The 26004-nt window shown below is 41.0% G+C and overlaps 1 protein-coding gene across 1 annotated transcript in view; it reads right to left on the bottom strand.

Moving 5' to 3' along the window:
* Dlgap1 (DLG associated protein 1) overlaps positions 1-25622 on the bottom strand; it is a 504138-nt gene extending 478516 nt beyond the window's left edge. Inside the window, exon 1 of the mRNA XM_028762194.1 lies at positions 25516-25622. The gene's annotated coding sequence lies outside the window, so the exon portion shown is untranslated. The remainder of the gene's footprint in view (positions 1-25515) is intronic.
* Positions 25623-26004: the final 382 nt, after the last annotated feature.

Below are 26004 nucleotides of genomic sequence, written 5' to 3' on the forward strand. Positions count from 1 at the left end.
ATATATATATATATATATATATATATATATATATATATATATATATATTTATATATATATTCTCCATATATATATATGGAGAGAGAGACAGAGACAGAGAGACAGAGACAAAGAGACAAAGAGACAGAGACAGATAGATAGACATACATAGGGAAAGAGAGAGACAGAGGGAGAGTGAGACAGAGAACTGTGATGTCAGGGCTCCAGGGTTCTAATATCTGTCTCTTCTTGGCATGTCTGCCCACTGTAACTAAAGTTTCTCCCACAGACCTTATCTCCTAATGATCCACCACGTGCAGCAGAGCCACAATCTAGGGACTGAGCCTTGGATGTGCTGGCTTGAGGGGATGGATATTTAACACACTAATCACCACCCCTACACTACTACAACTAACTGCCATGGCGTGGCTGTAGGTTCTACAGATTCTGAGGTCACTCCTGAGGTCTCCCTGACAAGTCTTTCTCTGAGGAGGTCATCCCTCCTGTCACTCATTGCCTGGGTGTCTGAAGGCTGAGGCCACGGCTGTCCTCTTTGCTGTGGCATCTGCAATCCCTGCATGTGTCTCTTTCTGCACCCTGCTTGTGCAAGAAGAGAACGGCATAGAAGAAACTTCATTTGTCTTCAAATTGTGAAGGGTGCTTTTGCATTTAATCTAGCTGCTTGTCTTTATGCCTGTAAATGGGCTGGCAGTACTGCTCTTCAGCCGGCAGAGGGAACAGAGGGTCCGAAATTCATAGTAAACTTCTGGTAATGCACTGCCTGTCTTCAGGGAAAAAAACTAGGAATGAAACCTACCTGCTTCACACACACACACACACACACACACACACACACACACACACACGGCAGGGGAGAAATCAGTTTTTGAAAAGAGTTATTGACTGGTACTTTTAAGACCAGAGAACATATTTTAAAAGTAGGAATGCAGAAGCAAGATCCGAGCTGATCTTCACTGCCGTCGCTATCATCCGCCTCTGTCGGCTCTTAGATCAATTCAGAGTTTATCACAAACAGAAAGGAAGGGGCAGGAGTGTTTTGATGCAGCTATTTGTTGCTGCTGAACCCTCTAGCCACATCCCAATTACCTTAAGGTAAATTGCATGAGCTTTTCCTCACACACCCTGGTCTCTGAAACTTAAAAGAAGAAAATGAAAGAAAGCCGCACAGGCCTTTTAAAAAATCAAGTATTTGTTTTAAAATTGCCTAGCTAAAACACAGCGCCACTTGATTACAAATTGCCTCCTTGCTGAAGCAAAACATACACACCGAGCTCGAATTCTCTCTCTGCCTCGCTTTGGAAAAGATGGGGGATTGCTGTGTTGAGGAACGTAATTCACAATTCAGCCTTGTTATGGGGCCTGGCAGTCCCATTAGGCTTAAATGGAACCACACAGTGAATCTTCCACAAGCTAAATTTACTAGGGAAAAGCATTTCCAAGATATCTCTGCCTCCCAGCTGAAGCCCAGGAGCCCTGAGTGGTCTACGGAGAACACATATCCTCGGTACCCACTGAGTTCTCCACTCTCTCTCCAGGGCCCCACACGGATCATCGTACTGTACGCTCTGCCTTCATAAGTAAAGGAATGTTAGCATTTGTTGCTGGGGAGATGGAATTCAGTTTGTAGTAATAGGTGCACGACACCAAGTGCATGAGCAGATGAAAAGCCGTTGAACTATACATACACTGTAAATGGGAAAATTGTATGGGTGAGAATTATTTTTCAGTAAGGCTATTAAAAATTAAGGGACTTCCTTTTATTTGACTACCACAGTAACTCATGTTCACGGTGACACCTGGTCTCACTTATTGAACTTAATTTGACTGCTCCGATGAGTTGTAACTTTTTTAGGCTTCCATTTGGTCTCTGATTTGCTACTTTTTTCCTCCAACACTGAAAACGTCTGGATGGGAAAAGGAAACATTGTAGCATGCCAAGCACATCTTTTTCTTAATTTGTACCAGGGTCATGAGGTTTGGGGGACCTTGTTATGCAACTACCTGAAGACCTATTCCTGTCTGTGGATGAGCGGACCAGTCATTGGTAAGGTTGACATGGTGGAAACTGCAGCATATTCAGAACGGTCCCTGTCACCCTGTTCCTGAGTTCGGTCATGGAAACTCAAATTCTCTTTGGCCGCTATGGATGTCATATGTATTAGGTGTATATGCTGTCACCCAGAAATACACTGTTACAGGGTCTCATTTTGTAAGATATTCAGTATTGCAGAATACAGAGAAGAAACGAAATAGAACTGAAGTTTTTGACACAGCAGTTGGAAGAGTCCTCATTTCCACAGAGACGAACAACCCTGTTACCATCTCATGTTTTCTTACCCCAATAAACCTCATTGAGAAATAAATCCACGTCCTGTACATTTGTCAGATCTATTGAACTTTTAAAATGTTACCTTTTTGGAATATCATACATTAGCACTGTGTCTACATGGTCCTCGCCCTTTCTCCTCTCCTCAAATTCTACTGCTTCTTTAATTATTGCTGCTACTAACTTTATTACTGCTACTAACTCAATGACATGATGGGTATGTTTTATACAACTTCTCTTTTAAAGTAGATTACAGAAGAACAACACAGTTTCAACCATACTGTCTTTTGAAACTTATCTACATAAACAGCTTTATCAGTACTCTTTATTTCTCCCGATGGAGATCAGAAATGTACTGTGGTGTGATTTTCTTGGAGTGTGAATACCCTCTCCCTTGAGTCTTTCTCCCATCCAGGTACTAACCAGGCCCATCGCTATTCGTGATTGGAACAGGTGAGGCACATGTCAGGGTTGTGTTGCTCTAGATTTCCATCTGTCAGGTCAACAAACAGCTTTTTAAAATCTGTGAATGTTCCTATTTTGCCTTCATTTTTACAGACAGAATCTGTCTAGGTTCTTGATGTTTTCCTCTTCCAGTGCTTTGGCTGTGTACTCTCACGTGGCCTTGGATGCTGTGAGGAGAGGGCAGGGTTAATATTCTCAAGTTCTCTCTGCAGAGATGAGTCATTTTTCCTTTGGTTTTGTCTCTTCATCTTTGAGCATTTTGACAATGTGTCCGGCAGTGGATTTCTCCCTGTTTATCATTTGGAACTGACTGAAATTTTTGGCTATGTAGGTCATCTGTGTCCTTAAACACCTCCCTTCTAGTCTTGTCTTCCTGGTACTCTTGCTGTGTTTCTCTGTACTGTGAATGGTGCCCCACATTTCTTTAAACATACTTCACTTTTTCCTCATATTTGTATTATTTAATAACTACATAATCTCTGCAAGTTTATTTTCAAGTTCTCTGTCTTTTGGGAGCCCAAACTTCCCTCTGAGTCCCCTTGGTCATGTGCTCACTTGTATCTGGTTTTCTTCATTAAATGAGACATTGCTTTCATACATTTTATTCTTCAGAAATGATCTACATTATTCCATTGAAAATGTTCATGGTAACTGCTTCGATGACAGGGTCTGCTAGAATAGCCATTTAGGCTCTTTCCAAAGGAATTTTCTAAACTGAACATATTGATATCTACCTGTAATTTCTCCATTCAAGAGGCTGAGGCAGGAAGATCAGGAATTCTAGACTAGTCTGAGCTATATAAGTGAGTTAGAGGCAAGCCTAGGCTACATGAGAAGGCATCTCCTGCCTGTATTCTGCTGGTGGTTCTCTTGTAGGTGGACTGGTATCAGACAAAAACTTATATGCTAAAGTACTTACCTTAAGTACCTCAGAACGTAACCGTATTTGTATACAAGGGCTTTAAGAAGGTCACTAAGAGCAAGTGATTTGATTGGCTTTGTCTCTAAGCCAGTGAGATGCAAGGGTAAAAATACAGGAAGATGCTTGTGGAAGGTAAACAAGATACTCAAACAGGCTTCCCTGGCATCTTAATCTCGGAATGACAGTATCTAGCATTTTGATATTTTGATTGTGAGCCTAGCCTTTAACAGCTGAACCATCTCCCCATCCCTACGATCCAGAATTTTAAGAAAACAATTTTTGTTCTTTAAGCTACCCTAATCTCTGGTGCAGGGTGGGCCATATGTACCAGTTTCTTTGCAGGTCTTCAAGTTTTGTTGAAATCTTGGCATTTTTGAGTAACTCTTTGTAGCAAGTCAATTCACATCTTCTCTATTCTACAGAGTTGGTAGTGTCGTCTTTGAAATTTCCGTGCTCAGTGGCAAGAGGCCATCCTCTGGCCCTAATGGGTAGCCTCTTGCTTAAAGGAGAATATCTTTTTCCTCCTTTGATCTAGGATTTTAATATGTAGTCCAGGCTGTCCTAGAACTCATGACCCTCTTATCTCTGCTTCCTGAGCACAAGGATTATAGGTGTGTGCCACAGTACCCCCAGCTTGTTCCTATCTGGTAGTCTGGCTACCTTCCCGCAGCATACTGGACATGCATTATAGAAAACTTTCTCAACCATGTGCCTTTTCATTCTTTACTGTATGATCTATAAATGGCTAACTGTTTGTTATCACGATTTAAACAATTCTGTGTTCACATCTACTTCTTGTCAGGGAGTGCTAGCCTGGATTTCCCCTTTCACTTCTAGGTTGGATTTCCATCCCCCAATAACCCCCGAGACAGTACAGTCCTATGCACATTTGGAGACTTTCAAGCAGATATGAGTCTGTTCCTTCATTTACTTTCCAGAAGTTGCCTCTGGCTAGGAGTAGCTAATGCTTTTAGGTTTTTGTGATAAGCCTCTAATACCAGGGAGCATCCTGCCCTGTGTTGACTGACACGTGTGTGGTGTGGTGTGTGTGTATGTGTGGGGTCTATGTGTGTGTGTATGTGTGTGTGTGTGTGTTTTAGATAGGCTTTTAGGCTGTCTTGTATTGTATCCTAATTTGCCCACACAGCCTAGACTACAGCCTAGCATAGCAAACAGCCTCCAGACTAAGAGGGTCATAAGATCCTAGGAGGCTCTTGTGGCTTTCTCTTTGTTTTGTTCTCTCCCTTGAGCTGCCTGACCTGCTGTTTTGCTTTCTGCTGCTTACATCAAAAGGCCTTGAGTGCCTCCTTAATTGCTCCCCACCAAGATGTTCACCGATTTTGACAACATCCTTGGGCATGGAGTTCTCCATGCTCTAAATAAAGTGAGTTCCCTCTGGCAGAGCTGGGAAGTTTATCCTTGAGACCCATCATCTCCTTTCCTGGGTACTCTCCTCTGCACACTTCTCAGTGCTGCAGAACTTAGGGGCTTGCTTTTCCCAGAAGTGTCTGCTAGTGGTGGTGGTGGTGATGTGTATGCATGCAAGTGTGTCTATGTGTGAGTGTGTGTGTGCATGTGTGTGAGTGTGTGTGCATGTTTTCTCTATTTTTTTGGTGTCCTTTCTGGAGGCGAAGTCTCGGTGTCAATAATCTGGGGGAGGGTGACTCAGACCTTACATTCTTGGGATGCTATCTCTTCCTAGGGTCAACTTATGTCTTATAAAAGGGGGTGAGGTGAAGGAAAGAAGAACATGGTGTCTTTATTTTCCCACCTGGAGTGAAATGGGGCTGAAAGAAACAAGGAATAATGGCAGTCCTTCATTCCCGGGGTGAACCATGGCCCCAGTCAGGAAGATGGGAAAGAAGAGAAGAGCTATGCCATCCTAATGCCCCTGTGAGGGTAAAACACCTCAGTGGTCCCTAAGTAGTGCTTTTATGTACATGTGTTTAGGGCTGGTCTCTTTCGATTGACTGACCTGTCACAGTGCTCATCCCTTGAAAGAGAGCTCAAGCAAATATCTCTCTCCATGGTGTATGTCTCTTTTTCCTTCTCCCCTTTGCACGTCAGGTCCACACCAATAAATGTTATTGAAAGCTACCCACTATCCCTTTCTCCCTTGTGGCAGTGTGGGGAGTGAGAGATAGGTTGCCTAAGAGAGCACTCTAAGTAGGAAGCTGGTGCAAAAGGGACCTAGCGGTCTAGCGACCAGAGAGGTCAGATTTCAGGCTCCTTTTCTCCTTATATCCCAAGTTCAGGAATTCTGGGGTAAGAGGCTCAAGTTGACTGTTAATTTGAATACAGGAAAAGGAAACCATATGTCCAGTGGGTGGGAGAGGTAGGTCCTTCTGTAGCCTCTTACTGTTTGTACCAGAAAGCACAGAAGAGGGGCAGGAAGTAGAAAGGAAAACCTAAAAAGCATGTTTTTTAGAATACACTCAGAATGTAGGCCAGAAACGATGTTCTGACAGCGGGATTTAAAATGTGACCCTCCTCCCTGGTGGGTCACTTCCTTATCACGATGTAATTCTAAGCATCCAACTGGGCTTAACAGTTAGACAAGCTGACCCACTCTTTAATCTCCACAGAGGTAGCTGGAGCTGCCGACTGAACAGACCAAGGCCCCAAAGAGTTAGGAAATTTGGCTACAACTTGGTCAGCAAGTACTCTGTGCATAGAAAAACTGAGGCCTGCCAGCCCCTTCTCTCTCACTCTTCCTCTGATCTCAACTTCCTGCGGAGAGATTTTGGGTATAACAGAATACTGTTAACAAAGGAGACCTTCCTTTGATGATGACCCTGCAGAAACCCTACGAGGACCTAGAGTTATTGGGTCTGAATAATTCTCCTCTCCCTAAAAGAAAGAACGCATGTCTTACCTACTCTAAATCACTCTAAATACTAAATTTTGATGTGCCAAGGGAAGGGAAGTCACAGTAGATGGCCCGAGACCGTGACATAATGGTGGGTCAGTGTGTCTGACTCACAGGCTCAGAAGAGCTCCTGATCTAGGCACAGTGTGGATCTTAGCTGACAGCATACTCAGCTCAAGTTTCAAACAATGATCTCGGATTTACAGAAACACTTCGCCATAAAATATTTCATCATCTCATTAATCATCATTAAAAGTATTAAAGGCAATTCACTCAATCCTTTGTACTTTTCTATCAAGAAGGAAAGTTGATACACTTGGCATTTCTCTCCAGGATTTGGAGTTTATGAGAATCACATTATTTCCTGTCTGTAAGCAAAAATAAAAAATATAAAAAATCAATGCTATTCATCTGTTCCAGGATTCCAGTCATTGTCAAAACCAGTAGAAACTTTAATGGATTTTCTTGGAGACCATCCATCCTTGGCCAGAACTGAAGGGCAACACAAACTTTAGGTCTAGGTTGGTGGTATGATGTCATGGCTTACGTACAGAAGCCAGTTAACAAAAATGGCAGAGTGGAATGGACCTTGGGGATTTGTATTACAGGAACCAGAAACAAAGTAAGGGATTAGTTATGACAGATAGAGGATGCAGAAATACAAGACTGAGATTCATTCACTCATTGAAAAGATTGAATGTTTGCACCTAGTGCTAGGCACTTTGTTAGTCACGGGAGGTCCACAGACTATGGAAGTGGGTGACAGACATGCACATAGGCTATCGTAATTCACGTATGTGCAAGTCTGAAATCTGTGACAGGCCTTCTGAAGGTCCAGAGAGAGGATGTGCATGCTACCTCATGGGTCAGAGGAGAAACCACAGCAGATCCAGTAGAGAACGGATGCATGAGCTGAGTCTTATCAAATGCAGAGAAACCCAACAAAGGAGAGGCACGTTCTAGTATTAGAGAAGGAAGAGTAGTTTCAGTTTATGTAACTATGGATTGCTGAGATCCAACCAATATTACCCTATGTATCCTGGCTCAGTGGTTAGCTGTACAGATGGGACTGGGATAGTGGAGTCTGTACTGGCTAGTTTTGCGTGTCAACTTGACACAAGTTGGAGTTATCACAGGAAAGGAGACCCCCCTTGAGGAAATCCCTCCACGAGATCCAGCTGTAAGGCATTTTCTCAATTAGTGATCAAGGGTGGGAGGGCCCATTGTGGGTGGTACCATCCCTGGTTCTAAAGAAAGCAAGCAGAGCAAGCCAGGGGAAGCAAGCCAGTAAGCAGCACTCCTCCACAGCCTCTGTATCAGCTCCTGACTCCAGGTTCCTACCTCGTGTGAGTTCCTGTCTTGACTTCCTTTGGTGATGAACAGCAATGTGGAAGTGTAAGCTGATTAAACCCTTTCCTCCCCAACTTGCTTCTTGGACATGATATTTTGTGTAGGAATAGAAACCTTGACTAAGACAGAGTCCCAAGAAGCAAATTTACTTGTACATGTGTGGCCAGGAAAATTGAACTAATCCCAGCAAAGATGAGCTGTGGACAATGATAAGCTAATTGATTCAGAAATGAAATAGTTTAGGACATGGGGCATGAATCCTGATTGCAGGGCGGTTGGAAGAAGTCAAGTAAAGATGCTAAGTCAGTGAGGATGGATGCTAACGGCATCATTTCTTGGCTAAGAATGGACTGCTCTGTCTTAGTCTGGAACCAGGAAACGCTCTGAAGTAGAGAGCAGTGTTCTGACCACAAGGTGAATGCTCACAAACCTCTATAGGGACATTGAGACAGAGGCCACATGACTGGGACCACAGAGGACAGGGGACAGGCATCAGCAATGCAGGAAATGAGGACACAAGCTGGAGCTGGCATGAGTTGATGAGGGAGGCAGTTTTCTGACCTAGTTCTGGCTTTCAGTGTTGTTTCCTGTGTGGCAGGAATCAATCCCAGCACAGCTGGTCCAGACTCATAGCTGGAAGCTTGCTCTCAGAAGCACCTGGCTGGCAGAGCCAGTGTCGAGCAGGGACACAGCTGAAGTCTTGTAAAGTGAACCCTCTCCTGGGTCAGGCTGGGAAAACATATTACAAAATAAATAAAGGTCTCTGCAAAGATGGAGACAGTGGATTTATTTCTCTACCGTTATTAAACAATCCGTCTCTGGGATGACTTGGTAGAGCCCCTATGTATAGCATCAGGGATATCAGCCCCACACAAACTCACTTACTCACAGTTATATAGGGACGGCGGCCATGCTCACATCCCCCAGGAGAATGCAAAGCTCACTTACGACCCATCTCAGAATTAACCTGTTAGATACTGTGCACACAATGTACCATTTAAAAACATGCACGGCACAGTCACAGCATCCCTTTATTTGCTTCAATTATACAGATATCCAAATGGAGTGGTGTGTGTGTGTGTGTGTGCATGTGTGTGTGCATGTGTGTCTCTCTGTGTGTTATAAATAAACAGATAATTGGATGAGTTTCTCTATGCCGTTATTGCTATGATCCTAATATAAGAATGTGAGTTTTGAGCATCTTTGTAGAGAATTACTGCTGCTTGAAAATCCTAAAATGCTTTATCCTCTGACTTAGCACCAGTCTGCTCTGTCCCTCCCAACAGCAACCCTAAACTGGTTATGCGTGGTGCCGTACGTTAAAAAAAAAATCCAAATCAGAGAAGCCCAGATATATAACTATCAAAGAAACTTTTCAAAGGCAACTTCTGAAAAGGATAAAACCTTCTGAGGTAGCTGTTCCAGATGAATGGCACCCTCCTCCCTCAGGGGGAAATGGAAACACCCATCAAGGAGGAGTCAAAGGTGGCAGGACTCAATCTCCAGAAAGTGTTTCCCTTGATTCCTTCTTTCCGCACTTAGAGCAGCAGCCTGACCAGCCTCTCCAGCCTGTCCGTTCTAGCTTAAGGACACTAATTGGCATGGCAGTGTTTCTGGATTCCTGGTGATCTGACCCAGAGTCCTATAATATCCATGGGCATTTCCAAGGAAATTGCAGAATGAGAGGAAGCCACTAAAGTGGCACTGACTTGCAAGGTAGCAACTCAGACTAGCAACAGGGACCAGGCATCCTCAAGCTTCCCCAAAGCTATGCACATGGCCACATGTAGTCCACAAAAAGGGTGTTCTTGTGTACCACAGAAAATAGATGGCAAATCTATTTTGCAAAAACCAAACCAAAACAAACAAACAGGAAAAAAAACAAACAAAAAGAGTAGCTTTTCCAGAAGGATAATTGAGGTCATTATGTCATATTTTCCTCTCAGTATAACAGAAAATTTCTTCCTTCTGTAACAAGCATTTGGGATGACCATCAAAGCTCAGGAAGTAAAGGCTGGGACCAAGACCAAGGTGCTATGTTGGGGTGATGGGGAATGTTGTCAGTGGGGGCGTGGCCTTGACTGTGGGATAGGAATCTCAGACATTCCTTTCATCTCTACTTAACCAGTCATGAGATAGATGGGATTGCTTGCCACACATTTCTGAACACAATGTATCAGACTGTAATGGCAAATAAGCAACAGAGCCAATCAAACCAAAGTAGACAGGACCCCTCAGGTTGTTAGGTATAATAAAAACAGGGCCTCTTACTTGTCAGTGATGTACAGAATGAGCCACACCCTTTCCCCTTTCTCCATCATGCCTACTCTTCTTGCAAGGACACAAATCAGGCCAGTGTACGTGACAACTTCATATTCCCAAAAATGGATCGACTACTGATCCTGTCTTACATAAGAAACTCACTGAAGCATGAAAATAAATCTTTACAAGTTTTTCCTCCTTCCCTCCCTTCCTTCTTTCTTTCCTTTTTTTTTTCTTTCATTTTTGCCTATGTTCCTAGAATTTGAGAGGCTGTGGCAGGGGGATGGTGAAGTTGAAGCCAGTTTGGACTACCCAGCAAAACCATGTCAAATAAACAAACCACTCTGAAAAACAAACAAACAAACAAACAAACAAACAAAACCAAAACACCCTTATGTCCACATGATTAATGGGAAAATTACCAGACTTGGACTACCCCAGAAACCCAGCAAAAGGACTTATTTAGTCCTCATATGTATGCAAATGCTTGCCCCCTTTTTCCATAAATCTTATACTTATTTCAACTGACGTTTTTAATCTGAGAGGCTCACCGTCTCTTTACTTTTGATTTTTATTTCTTATCATGGAGGCAAAAAGATCCCTTGCCTGGGAGAGCGAACCCTCCAATAATGTGAGTGAAAATGAACACCATTTTCTCAATCAGTCAGGGACTTGCCTCGGGGCCAGCAGCTGACGACCAGAACTGCCAGGAGTGATTAGTCAAACTTCTTGCAAAAATATGGCAGGGTAGGTATAAGGGTGACAGGGACAAGAGAAACTGGGAAAACAAAGGTAAAGGGAGATTTTGATCTCAGAAAAAGGATAGTAGTAGACAAGTAGATTCAGGAATATTTATTTAATTCGTACATCTGTGGAATAAAAATGTCAGCCTCCGAAGGACTACAAGCGGTCATCGACCAGTGAGCCAGTGAGAATGAGTTCTCAGAGTTAGACATGTTACTGAAGAAACACAACCGAACCTAGTTGTGAAGATTACATATTTACATCAAAACAGGAAACTAGACATTACAATATTATTTACTGCTAATGTCTCTTCTCACGTAATAGTGAATTACGACTTCTGAAAATAAGAGCTAAAAGACAAGAAAAAAGAAATTAACCACATGTCGTTTTTTTTTTTCTTGGCTTATTCAATTAACTTAAACCTTCTAGCCACTGTGAAAAGAAAACTCATTTTATAAGACTTAAACCGTATAAAACATCCACTCCTCTGTCAAGAGAAATCACAGAATACAATCGTCTACAATAAGGCTGAGGTTTTTCAAAAGCATTTTGGATTTGAGATAAGCCTTGTTTTTTAATAGAATTTCCCTCCCTTTGTTAGCTACACAATGTTTCCCCTCAAGAATGCCACTGAGTTCATCGAGAGCATTTTGTGTCCCTGTAGGTAATGATCTACCTCCTACAACTGTTGCTTTCACAAGAATATACGACTATATACTTACCCTTTATATACCATTTCCTGTGCTCTAAATGCTCTGGAAGGGTCTCCTGCTATTCAAATGAGTGGAGGAGAAACAGCTGGAGAGGAACCACCACAACTAAGGGCTGAGTCCTCATCAAGATAAGTGGGTTCCTAAAGGTTAAAGCTTGCATGACAATCAGGAAATGGACACAAGATGTTAGCAAAGCTCCCACATTATTCCTCCCGGGGAGTCAGCATCTATTAGAGTGGAGGATGAAACACATGTTTGAGATCAGAGTCGATGACCAAGTTAGAAACAGATGTAAGACCTGGCAATTCGGGCCATAGTGGACCAAGGTGATTTAATGAACTCAAATGAATCAAAATGAAATTAAATATTGAGAAACACTGAAAAGTAGATTCTTCTTCTTCTTCTTCTTCTTCTTCTTATTATTATTATTATTATTATTACTATGCTTTACTGTGCTTTCCCTGAATGCCTACAAATTTCCCACTGAAACACTGTACTCAGTACTGTAGAATAAACTCAGGAGAAATTCCTGACATGAAGAGCCTACAGAGCAAGAAAGCTTCCTTGGCTTTGGAAATGGAGGGAGAAGAAGGAGGCAGTTGAAATCAGTGACCATCCCAAGGCACAGATGTGTCTCCAAAACTAGTTAATTCGTCTCTGAAGAAAGACTACAGGGATGCCACAGCTCAATTACTGCCCACTGCAAGCTGTCTTGACAATGCTGTCACTGTTGTAACTGTATCATTTGTCCCTTTTGGATAGAGCAAAGAACTACAGACACTATTACACACTTGGTGTTGGCATACTTGCTCATCGTCCACACTGCTCAGGCTTCAACTCTAGCCAACACAACACAAGAAGCAAAACCCTAAAACAAACAGGACACAGGAAAACAAGTGTGTCTGTGGCTCAGGAAAACTTTAGTTTTGGCAACAGGAGCTAGGCCAGACAGGAGACAACATTTGTTGGCCTCTGCTTTCGAGGAACAGAGTCAATATAAAATAATATCTACACAATCAATTCTGATAATGATGTAAAACAGATTCTGGAAACACAGGCAAGAGAAGAAAGCATATTGATTTTTACAGGAAATCATTGGCTAGCTAACCTAATGTTATACTAGCCATAGGCTCATCGATATATAGCATCGTGAAAAAAGCCATCAGTAGCTCTATTGATGCTATGCAAATGTTAGAGGGATATTTGTCAAGGATTTTATTTTTAAAATGTTGTGTGTTAATGTTTCTGGCATGAGGTAGCAAGTTGGCACAGATAATCCAAAATTCTCATCCAGATCTAAAAATTCTAAGACTCAAAAAATTTAAATGACAATACAGTCAATAACATCCGGCAGCACTTCATAGGCACCTAAAATAGGATTTTATGTCTTCTTCTTCCCGATTTACCATTTTTTTTTTCAGGTTCTAGAACGCTGATTCTTGAAGCCTGGCAGCATAGACAATAATTGACTATTTCCCTGGCACTTTGCAATTGCTTTCTTTTAATTGAGGATGAATTGGTATAGCATGTCAAATCTGAAAACTGAAAGTGGCTGCCTCAGGCAACTCATTTTTTTTTTTAAATCGGAACAATTTCAACTGCCATTAGGACATGAGTTCACGTTCACACATCAGCCAATGAATATCTTGATTGAACACTCACCCAGTACAATTGTTAAGTACACACTAATGGACTCCTAATTAGGTCCAAAAAGCATGCCTGATATATAGCAGGGTGTATGCTGCTTGTTTCTTAATTGAGTGTCTATAAGAGAAATTCTAAGCTGTGGTGCCTGGGTTCAAATTTCAGTCGTCTGCTTACTAGCTGTATACACGTAGGGAGAAATTACTGAATCTTTCGGTCTCCTCCTTGATGATCAGTAAGACAAGAATACAAAAAGCACTTGGTTAAGTATTATAATAATAAAATGAGATGTTGCTAATAAAGCACACTGCCTCTTACTTCTTTTACTTCTCTAAGTAGAAATATCAGGTGTTTCTAGGTCAGAAATGGTCCTCTGCCACAGCATGGTGTCCTACTGATGACTAGAAAAGGCAGAATCCACTTACATTCTACCAGAACGCATCTTGCCTTCAAAATGGCACAGGAAAATAATGTAAAATGAAAATATTTGGATAAGTAAAACAAGTGGGTCTATCTGCTCTGGGAATTCTGGTTGCCAGAGATGATGAGGGTGACGCAGGTTTGAAAGGTGCTAATTCCTGAGAGTTTTAAATTGTTCTGATAAAAAGTTTAGATAGATGTCATAGTCAATGTGTGCACTACATGTATTATTGAACACTTATTATGTGTACCTTACATGTTCATTGAGCACTTACCAGATCCTAGGCCTGGGTAAACTGAAGGTGCTTCAGATGACACTTAAGCAGGAAACTCCCATTGGAGCTATGAGCTTTGCTTCCCTCATCTTTGACATGTGGGTGGGATACCTCAACAGGCCCTGGGAGCCAGATGAAGAGTCACTGCATGATTCTCAGCTACAGTACCTGTGAGGACACCCTAAGTGTTAGATAGAGGTCCTTGAATAGAGGTCCTAAGCTTGGGTAAGGGTTTCTCCAAGCAGGTGTCCAAACAGAACTGACATGACTGTATTGAACTAGAGACAGTAATGATGTGCCTTGTGGAGAGGGTGGATTCTCTCAGGGGAGTGTGGGAACCTGGCATGCTCATGAGGGCAATGGAGATATTGCTTCTACCCAGGAGGTACCAGGATCTCTGCAGATCCAAATGCCAAGAAACCTTCACAATCTGCCCATCGGAACTACTCAGTGCAACATCTAGCCACGTCCTGTCTTTAAACTTCTTGGGTCCACGTTTGCCTACGTAGAATAACTCCAATTCCATTATAATCCATCCTGGTTTGTGTCTTGGAGTCTGGATGTCGTTATCTCACGCTCACACGCAGAGCTTTAGGACATTGTGCTACCGGCTTGGGCTTTGGAGATAAACCTACTTGGAATACATTTTATAAAACTCAAGACCCCCCCCATTTTTTTGCATTTGTAAATCATAGCACCTACTGTCTGAAACTGTCATTAAAAAGAAAGGGAGGGAGACTGCTTAGCAACATGTCTGCCACAGAGGGATTAGGCAAATACTTCTGTTACAAATAGATCATCTCAGTGCTAGGCATGTATAGTAAAAGAAATAATTATACTGAGTAGATACCTGCTCGTGTTCACTGCAGCTCTCTTCATAATATCCGAGATTTGAAAACGATGAAAGTATCCATCAATTGATGACCAGATAAAGAAAATATGGTCTTTGCACTCAACAGAATATTATTCATTCACAAAAAAATATTAAACCATGTTGTTTGTGACAACCGGATAGAACTAGAGGTCATTGTGTTAAGTGGGGGTGGGGGTGGGGAAGGGCACAAGAGAAGACCCGCGAGTGACCTCTCCTGTACATGAAATGTAATGGTGTCGATTTCGGAGAAGCTGAGAACAAATGGTGGTTTCCATAGCTGCGAAGAGATGAGTCATGGGAAAAGGTTGATCGTTAGGCACTAAAGTACAACCAGACAGAAGCAAAAAGCTCTAGGGCATCATGGGATACAGTGATGATGACGGATAACTATTGATTATATACTGTATGTTTCAAAAGGCTTGAGGAATTCAAAATAATTTTACCACAGACATGACAGATGACTGAAAATATAAAGGCGTTTACCCTGATTTAGATATCACCCAATGCATACATAGATCGCACATTACATGTGACCCTGAAAGCCTGTTCAACTTGTATGTTTCTGTGTATTAGTTAAAAATTAAAGCAAGATGTCTGCAGTGGTATCTGGGAGAGGTTAATACAAAAAAAGGCTTGCAGAATAAAACTGTGGTGAGAAGCTTGCATTGGGCACAGACGCGGGAAGAGTATTAATGAAATGGCTGAGGTATGAGAAAGGGAATGGTCCAGAGGTTTAGGAAGGGAGGGGTCAGAAGGAACCAGAAAACCTAAACAAGACCTAATGGAGGGTCTGAGAGGAAGCTGAGACTGAAATGAGGGGCAAGTCAATGGTGGATCTTAAGATTCTGACATTGCAACAATAGTCCTTCAAAAAGTTAGATTAGTGACTTGGGGTGACTGAGTTTCATGATCATACATCTTGGAAGGTGGATGCCACATTTGAAGGACAGAAGTTTCCAAGCTTAAAACCATGGTAAGTTCATATTAATTAAATCTCCTAGTTTGGGGACTGGGGTGTAGCTCAAAGTCACCACACTTACCCAGCACATTCGAGGCTCTAAGTCTAATCCACAGTAATAAAACAAGATAAAAAATCCCCATTCTGATCCTGAAACTTCCTTCTTAGCCTGCATGTCACAAGACTTTCCATCCCCATGCTTCTTAGTACCTGCCCCACCCGGCAGCCATCTTCTCCTATCACCAACAGAATGGCCCTTCCCAGGTCAAGACCCAGCCCTCTATTCCTGCTAGTGGGCTGTCCTATTGGGTCAGAGGCTGGGCTAGGCATTGCCACTTTCTTCAGATTCTACTAGGCCTCAGCACTTCAGCACTCCTGCCTAAAGCACCTTCTTCCATCAAATTATATATAAAAGAAGTTCACAGCTAATCAGGAATGAAAATCACTTAATGTCCTTCAATTGCCAGATGGATTATGACAAGGTGGTCATGGGCACAGCTGTAAAGAAAACTGGAGTAATGAAAGTTAGAGGTAAATGGGTGGAACTAAAAAGATCATGCTGAAAGCGGGAGGAGGTGAGTATCGAGGGAAGGAGGAGGGGAGGAAAATAGCATTGATGATGCTTGAAAAAGCCATAAGGTATCCTGTTATGTCCTATTTACCTAAGATTACATATGATACATATATCTGTACACACACATACACACATATGATATATATTATATAATATGTAATATGCATATCATGTATAAAATATATGATATAAAATATGTAATATACAATATAATATTCAATATGCAATATAATATATAATGTATACTGTGCAATATGCAATATAATATATAATATATACCACATAATATGCAAATGCAATATGGTATAATACAAAATATACAATATATAAAATAATATAATATATGTAATACATTATATTATATAATTATATATATATTTAATATATAAACTAATTAAATGTATATAAATATATAACTACATGTATCACTATATATTGTATATGATATATAATATATATAGTTTAAATTCAGTTATGCCATTTAAGCTGATAACACTCCCTTCCAAGAGTCATATACTAGCTAACAAAAACTCCAGTTACAGGCATGAGAAATAATCTTTTGTTTTTTGGTCAGGGCAGTCTAAGACACTCCTATAACAATGTAGGTTATTGATATTATCCCTGTTTTCCTTCTAGAAGTTGAAGGTAAGTCCCTACTGATCAATACACCATGTGACACCATGTACTTCATACTCAGGACTTGGAGGGCTTGAGCTGGATATGAGTGAAGGCCTCCTGTCAGAGAACTAACTTTCCCCATTCAGACAGGGTCTATGCAATCAAGAAAGAAGCAACCAATAGTTGAACCCAGCTATGATGTCTAGGAACCACAATAAAGACCAGCACGGTAAGATACTCCAAAAGATACAGCAGTGATACCCATATCTTGGCAATAAACAACAACTATATAATTTGGACTTAATACCCATCATCAGGAGGAAATCATGTCTAGCAAACTGCCCTGGGCACTTGAGGTCATAGATCTTAGTGGAGAGACTACTGCCAACATTTTACTAGAGCAGCATACTCCTCAAAGGGCATTCTAATGCTTATCCTTATGTCCATAGATAAATGTATCTCTTACTACTCATCAAGGACTCTTCTCTTTGCAGCAGATGGAGACCGTTACAGACAACCGTGAGTGTTCAAAAGCAAAGAACTGACTATGGTGTGTGGGGTTCTGAACACTCACATCCAATGCCCAGGGAACATTGAAGAAGAAGGGGTGGCAAGATTGTAAGATCCAGAGGACCAGGACACCAGATGGGAAACTTTGTCCTCCAGAAATGTCTGAGAAGCTACAACCATGATGCCTCAACAATATGGTTGCCCAAGCAAGACCGGAACAAGCACAACATCAATTGACACGCTATTGTGGAAAGGGGAATCTCACGGCACTCATTCCCTGGACAACGAATTATAGACAAGCAAGGGCTTCTGGGAGAGGAAGAATTAACCACAAGGATGAGTCTCTGACCGGCTAACAGTAACATTTAAAGAAAAGAGGCCATTTACTTGAGAGGGGCTGGGGGCGGGGCATGGACAAGGTAGACGGGAGGAAAACGAAAAGGGAAAATGATGTGGTAATGTTTCCGCTTGGTCCTGTAGAGGCTTGATGATCCCGGGTAGAGGAATGCTATGGCGCTGAGGCAGGAGTGGTTGGTTGGGTGGGAGAGTTCTCTCGTAGAGGCAGGGGAGAGCGGGGAGGGGATAGGGGGTTTATAGAGGGGAAACTGGGAAGGGGGATAACATTTGAAATGAAAATAAATAAGATAACCAATAAAAATAAATAAATAAAAATACTTCCACAGCTAGAAACAGGTTTGAGAGGAAAAAAATAATGATAAGAATATATTAAAATATATTTAAAAAAAGAAGCTATAATTTTAAAGTTCAAAAGGAGCACATTTTGGAAACTCTTCATACCAATGCACATTTATTTACTGATAATGTTCAAGTAAAAATGGCTCCAAATGTTCAAAACCTTTCTCACATCCCTCATGAAATACTTTCTTATGTGTAACACGTAGAGGTCGTTGACACCCCCGGGGATATTCAAATGAATGCCCATTTAAGCTCAGTATACATTGCATGTCAAAGCACTTGGGTTTCTTATTAAGACCCAGGGATTAAGAAATGGTCCTTGCCAGAGTAAAGGATTAGTCCTATGGGAAGAACTAAAGAGAGGACCCCGGTGCCATGGGCAATGTCCTGTGCTTATCATATGGTGCGACACCTTCAGGGACACCAAAGTGCCCCAGCTTAAATAAGGAATCTTTTGCAGTTCCGTCTAGTCTCAGCAGCACAACTAATGCCACTGCCAATGCGAGGGAACATACCCCAAACCTTACACAGAACAGACATTCAATAGCGCAGCCAGACCGAATTAGGAAACATCGCTGCGGAAACAAGACTCGCGCCAAACTTTCTCGACTCTCACTGGTGTGTCCTAGTTTACTTTCTATTGCTGTGGTAAGCACCACAGCCAAAAGCAACTTCAGGACAGTAGGGTTTATTTCAGTTTACAGCTTACAGTCAGCCATCAATCAAGGGAAGCGAGGAGGAACTCAAGGCAAGACCCTGAGGGCAGGAACTCAAGTCAAGGAGGAATGCTAACTGGCTTGCTTCCCCTGTTCCTGCTCAGCCGTCTTATGAAATTCAGGACCACTTGCCTAGGCTTGGTTCTCCCACACTGACCATCAGTTGGAGGCCAGACTTATGTACATAGTGAGTTCCAGAACAGCCAGAACAAAACAAAACAAAACAAAACAAAAAAACAATAGAAAAAGAACTCTCGATAAAAACGTCCCCCAAGATTTGAAATGTCAGAGACGGACCCTGTGAATCCTAGATTTTATCAGACTTGTATGATATTTGATGTTCAGTTTCCAGATTGCACTAGAAGAGTAAGAAATGCCAGTTCTAAAGTTAGTTATTTACCATAGTGTCACCATTCCCCCAAATTTAGCATTTAGTGAGTATGGTCTGTTGGGTGAAAATCCCTAGCATATGCTGAGAATACACAAAGATGAAATAAACTCAGCCAGAAATCCTGTTTTCCCTTTTCTCGTTATTCTTGGCAAGCAGCATCAATGAACGTGGTTGCTGCGTATTCTCACAGGTAAGCAAAGACCTAGAAGCTGTGAACTGCAATAAAGTTCATTATGGTTTGTTTAAAAACAAATCATCTAGTCATATTGTTTAATGCCTTTATATATCATAAGTAATTGGTATAGAAAAAAAGCTGCTCTTGTGGGAAATATTGGGTAGTTTAAATAAATAACATAATTTATACCACACACTGTATCTGTTATTTTTTTATGATCTCTCTTATTCTATTTATCTGTCATCTATTTATCTATGAATCATCTATATTTTTACCAGCTACCTATTTACTTCCTATCTGTAATTTATTTTCATCCTATAAATGCCCAGACATGCAGGGCTTCATCTTGATGGTGACATTTCTGAGACACAACAAATACAACACACGGCAGCCTACAATTAGACTTCTGTTTCTTACAAGTGTTTAAATTAATCAAGCTCTTCAGAGAGCACAGTGGTTTTCAGCTTCTAAATTATTTCTGACATAAAAGGGACAGATGACTAGACAGCAAGAATTATCTCCAAACATTTGCTCCCAGCAAACTATAGGATATTGAAATTGAAAACAAATCCTAAAGGATGAGATCCTAGGCTGATGTTGAAATAGTACATCAAAGCTTCACTGATGGTCTATTAAACCGGTCACTCAGAAGTTCTGATGATGAAGAATTGGGGTTAACCAATGTCAGAGAGACAGTGTTCAACATGAACATGAACCTTGTAGCAAGTGAAACTTCTATCGACCAAAATTTGATTTCTTTTGCGTCTGGAGATGAAGCTGCATCTGGCAAATTGTTTATGGAAATGTACTTTTCATTTTGAGAAATAAAAAAGAAACAACTTTGCATATACTGCATTCAGATCTAAATTCCAAGCATGCGGACATTTGTTTAGGGTGATTCTGTCCTTTGTAGAATCTCTAGGTTAATTTCTTCCAAAGGTGTGTGTAGATTATAAGAGAGGACAAAGGATGCCAATTGCAGACTTTATGTTCAATGATGAAGGAATCATTCATTTTCCTTTGGGGAGTGGATGGAGTGGAACACAGGGTCTCTTTAGGCAGCCTTGTCTGGAACTTGCTATGTATCCCTAGATGGCCTTGGATTCCTTCTGTCTTGGCCTTCTAAGTGTTGAGACACTGGATGTGTGCCTCTACATCCCACTGAAGAAATGACTTTTGAGGTACAGGGCATGGTTTTCTGTCTATACTCACTACTCATAGGAATGGTTAGAGACATCCCGTTCAGATGAAAATGTGCATTGAATTCTTCCTTTAGCCTTTAAAGACTCACATGAGTAAATTATAGATACATTTTTCTGAAGTGTATTCATCTTTTAAAGTCTCAAGCGAAATTCTCCTTAGCCTCATGGAAGAGAAGAAAATGTAGACCCACTTCTGATACCTTAGTTTGGGTTTAGTCAGTTTTGAGATCTGAACAGGGCATTAGAGCTACACATGTTTAGCTTTAATGGAGTTCTGAATTTTTTTTTTGGTCCATTATTCCTGGTTTTCAAAATAACCTCACAGGTGATAATCATTGTCATAATTATAACAGTAATAATAAAATATAAAACTCATTTTACAGGTAGAGATACTTAAGTACATAACGTGGTTTGGAATATCTTTCAAGGGCAGTCATGTGACGAGTGAAAAAGTTAATCTTTCTATATCTTAAACCCTGCCTTCAAAACTCCATTTCTATTTGCAGTTCATAGATGGATGCTTTCATAGTTTTGACACTGATTTTCGGCCACACTGCATAAGCTCTGTACTGAGAGATTGAAGATGGGCACTGGAATGAATCTCAGGGGTTTTGACCTAAACATCTTTTTCTCTTCCTCTTTATCCCCTTTCCTTTTCTACTCTTATTTATGTCTTTTTCTGGCACACATGTCTATATACCATGTACATGCTCAGTGCCCACAGTGGCCCATTGAGGGCATTGGATCCCCTGGGACTGAAGTTACAGGCAGTTATGAGCTGTCATACGGGCACTAGGAACCAATCAGTAAGTGTGTTGGAAGAGAACCCAGTGCTTTTAATCATAGATATATTCCTCTAGCCCTCCCATCTTGTCTCTTAAAATCATGATGTGTGCGTGTGTGTGTGTGTGTTGAGTGTGTGCTCTTATATCTCTCTGTCTCTGTCTTCCCCCACTCTGTGTGTACACACAGTTATACAGTCATGAGGAGCTTCCCAGGATTACACCTCTCATCTCAACACAAGAGTGCTGGTGTTACAGACATGGGCTATGCTTTACATCCATGGTGAGAATTTGAACTCTGCTCCTCATATTGTATGACAAGAATTGTACCCACTGAAGCATCCCTATAGAGCTATCCTAAACCCTTCTTTCTCTAAGTGAGGTAACAAGCCTCAGACTCAGTCAAGCAAATACATCCACGGAATGTAACATCCATGGAACAAAGTTGAACCTAGTGCTCCTATGCTTTAATTAACATTTCATTTAGGCTTTAATGTGAAGCATGCTATAAAATAAAAAATGGAGTTATTAGTTCTCTACTACTAAAATGAATTATGAAATTAATTTTAAAAGATAAATTTTTAAGGACTCATATTCATCATACTCTATGGTTAATTATGATAATATACAATGGTATTTTCATGTATGTATTTTCACTTTTAATACAATGGAGTACATAGGAACAAAAAAATATGGGGTTTTGGTTTTAAAACAGACAGAATAAAATTCATACTGAGCTTTGGAAGTAGGCATAAAACCCACTTTCTGCAATAAATGAAAAAGTAGGCAGAAAACAGACAGTAGGGACAATTATTTTAGCAAGCAAAGTGGGATAAATTTACCTAGCCAATCCAGGTCTGAAATATGCAGAGGGAAGCCTTGCACTGTTGACCATGAACACATTTCAATACAAAAAAACCAGAAAGTGCCTTTGTCCTCTGTGTGAATAAACATTCAGAGCATGCTGCAGCTGTAAAATCTAAACTCAAGGAAAACACGTTTACAAAAGAATTGAATTCATGTGGTTTCCTGGTTTTACACACCTAGTGTCTCTTTCATAAAGTGAAATGTACAATTTGTCCTGATAAGAATGGCATTTCTCTCATTGTAGTCAGTCAGATAGCAAAACATCTTTTGTGAAAAGCTGTGTTTATTAAAGAACACAGTGCTAAGGATACCCAGAATCTTGAGCTCTGAGCAGACAGAGTTGGTCCTCTATTAAGATGCTCTCTGTGTTGAGTATAATTTATAAAGAAGATTCTATGCAAAGGAAATCTCTCTTCATACAATATCCCAGAGATTGCTTTGTAAGTCACTTGTTGGAGAATCTATCTATCTATCTATCTATCCATCCATCTAACCATCTATCCACTCATCTGTCTACCAACCTACCATCCATCCATCCAACCATCCATCTGTCTACCTACCTTCCATCCATTCATCCATTCATCTACTCACCCACCATACATACATACATACATACATACAAACACATATATATATATGTTTATATACACACATATATCTTCCAACCAACCATTCAATCATCTATCCATCCATTCATCCATCCACCCATATATCCATCCATCCATCTTCCAACCAATCCTCTGATGACCATCCATCCATCCATCCATCCATCCATTTATCTAATATTTATGTATTTCCAAAGTTTACAATATAGTAGGGGATAGAAGATATATCTTGGAACTTAGTATTCAAAATTTTATGACATTAAGATATTATTTTAGTGTTGGAGCAAAAGTTCAGAGGTTAAGAGCACTTACTGCTCTTGTAGAGGACCTGGGTTTGGTTCCAGTGGATCTGACACCTTCTTCATTCAGTTCATAGCACCATTCTTCAAGTCAGCTGTCCAGACAAATGTGTTAGCATCCACTCAAAGCTTGTTAAAAATGCACATTTGTGATCTCATCCTGACTGATCTATGCCGGACAACAACAGACCTACAAAAGCAACCCAGAGCTTGACAGACCACAGATATTACTTTCCAGGTAGTACATCAGACCACTGGCGAGGGAAGCCAAATGGTAAAAATAGGATGGCAAAGTGAGTGGCAGGTTTTAAAAACTTCTGAATTAGCAGTTTGGATAACAGTGAAGTGGTAAATCTGTGAATATTTGATCTGAACTAAAACAAGATATAGTCAGGATTTTCACGCTGGAAGACTCAGGAGTCATAGGAAATGGAGAGTGGAAACCAGTGAGAGATGAGACTGTAAGTCCAGTGAAAGGAAGACTTGCCATGCCTTAGATTCCTGGGACATGCACACCATTTGCATTCTGTGCTCAGGATACAATTTGGTCTGAGCAATGCCCCTTCCTCCACTGTCAGTGATATCTTGTCATCTCAGGGCCTGGTTCTGTCTACTCCTCTTGGTATTTCTACCATGTTATCCCCACAGCTTCCCTTGTTCTCCATGTTCATTGCTTTCATTAGAACGCTGTGTATCGCAATGCAGTAGTTGAGATGTTTGCTAATGTCTGTTTGCAAATTATTTATTTAATACCTGCTCTGTCCTAGTCACAACATCTAGTGTGATTTTATACATTGTAACAAGACCTGTGTTTTTATACAACTTTATTTTACTGTTTGACATTCTAATGTTAAAGGAAAGAAGAAAAAACTGGGGGAGGAGAGATAGCCTAGCCAGTAAGTGGGATATGGTGGAATGAGAGAGAACCAACCCATCAAATTATCTGAGAGAAACAGAGAGACAGAGATGGAAAGAGAGTCACAGAGAGACAGAGACAGAGAGACACAGAGAGGAGAGAAAAAGAGCAAGCATACATGCTTGCATATTCTCAATGTGAACAATACCCAGTAATTAACTGCTATGATACTAATACATGTTATTAAATTAGTTATAACTTTTCTTAAAATGCTCACCACACTTTGAAACCAATTATGTAAAAATATATGCATGTATTTATATTGTATCATGACCTCAGGACCACTTGCGATTGCAGCCAAAGCTGCAGAGATGGGCATTTCTGTTTTCTATTAGGTTCTCTGTGTGATACAATGTTGGTCACCTCAGATAACTGGGTGTTCTGCCTCCTGCCTCAGGTGGTGCTAACACAGCCTAAAACTACGGGGTAGCTCATGCCTTCCATGGCAAACCCAGAGGGTGATCCTCCTTCTACATGCCTTTCAGATGCAAATTCCAGACAGCATCCAAACTTCCATGGGAGGTGTCTGAAGAGTTGAGTTCCCATGAATCTCAGGGCAGATTTATTAACATACCCATGTTCTTACTGATTCACTTTCTGTGCTTCTGTCTTTTTCATTATTTTATTTTTATGTAGTTCAGTCTAGACTCAATCGTATTATCCTCCTGCCTTGGTTGAAAATTACATCATGTGTCAGTAAGAAGGCCCAGCTGTTCTCAAACTTGACCCATGAGGTCATCTTTCCAGTCGAGGGCCATTTTCAAGTCCTTGTCTTTGTTGCACACGTAACTCGAACAGGAGAGTAGCTTACTGATGTATCCGGCTATATCAATCCCCCTCTGATCTGACATTACACTCATGTAATGCATTTGACTTACACATTCTCCAGTCTTTCCCTCCTAACAGAGCATGTGGTAGCAAGAGAGCAGAGACTATAGCACAGGCTTCAGCATCTCCAGATTTAGATCAGTGTGCATGCCTTTGCTGATAAATGCAAATGTATCCGGCCTGGGAAGAAAACACAGAGCGGATGCTGTGCCATCATTTTCTTCTATTCCACGCTTAGTCTCACGTCCAGTATTTCAGCCTATAGAGTCCTGAGAATTGCATTTGCCTACCTGTCATCCTAAACTGACAATGATTACCACACAGGTGAACTCCATCTTGATCAAAATCTGTACAGGTAACCAAGGAGTTAAAAAAAAAAGGACATCAAATTCAGCAGCCTATTAATAGCTTTAGAATTGCTAGGCAGAAATACACCACACGATCAAAAAGAGAAAAAACATTTCACAGAGTGCATCTTTACAGAAGTGGATTACACAAAGGAAATGAAGTTTACCTTTGATGCTCACTCTCCAAGTTTTTATTTTATCCACACTTCCAACCAGGAGGAGACCCCGACTTCAGATGGTTGCCGTCCTTGATAGCGTAAACCAGATGTCACTCTTGGTATGCGATGCTCAATGGCTCTGAAAGTTAACAAATGCCATCATTAGACACGATGACTCATTTGAAGCAGAAACTCACTGAGGGCTGATCTCGTAAAAAGTGACACTGGCAGCCATTAAACCCAATGATGTGTGATGCAGAAGAGTTGTATCGGAAATCTACACGGTGGTTCTGGTGGTGATGCTGCACTTGGCGTTTTTATGCATCTCAGAAAATCAAATCAATCAGGCCCAAAAAATGTCATTATTATAAACAGGTTTGATAAGTTACAAAATGCTTGTCTGTAACTATCAATTATATTCTCTTGAAAAGGAATAAAGGGAGGAGGGGAGATACGACTCAGTACTTAAGAGCATATTCTGCTCTTGTAGAGGACCCG

Source organism: Grammomys surdaster, unplaced genomic scaffold (genome assembly GCF_004785775.1).
Source record: "Grammomys surdaster isolate TR1022 unplaced genomic scaffold, NIH_TR_1.0 132, whole genome shotgun sequence".
NCBI lineage: Eukaryota > Metazoa > Chordata > Mammalia > Rodentia > Muridae > Grammomys > Grammomys surdaster.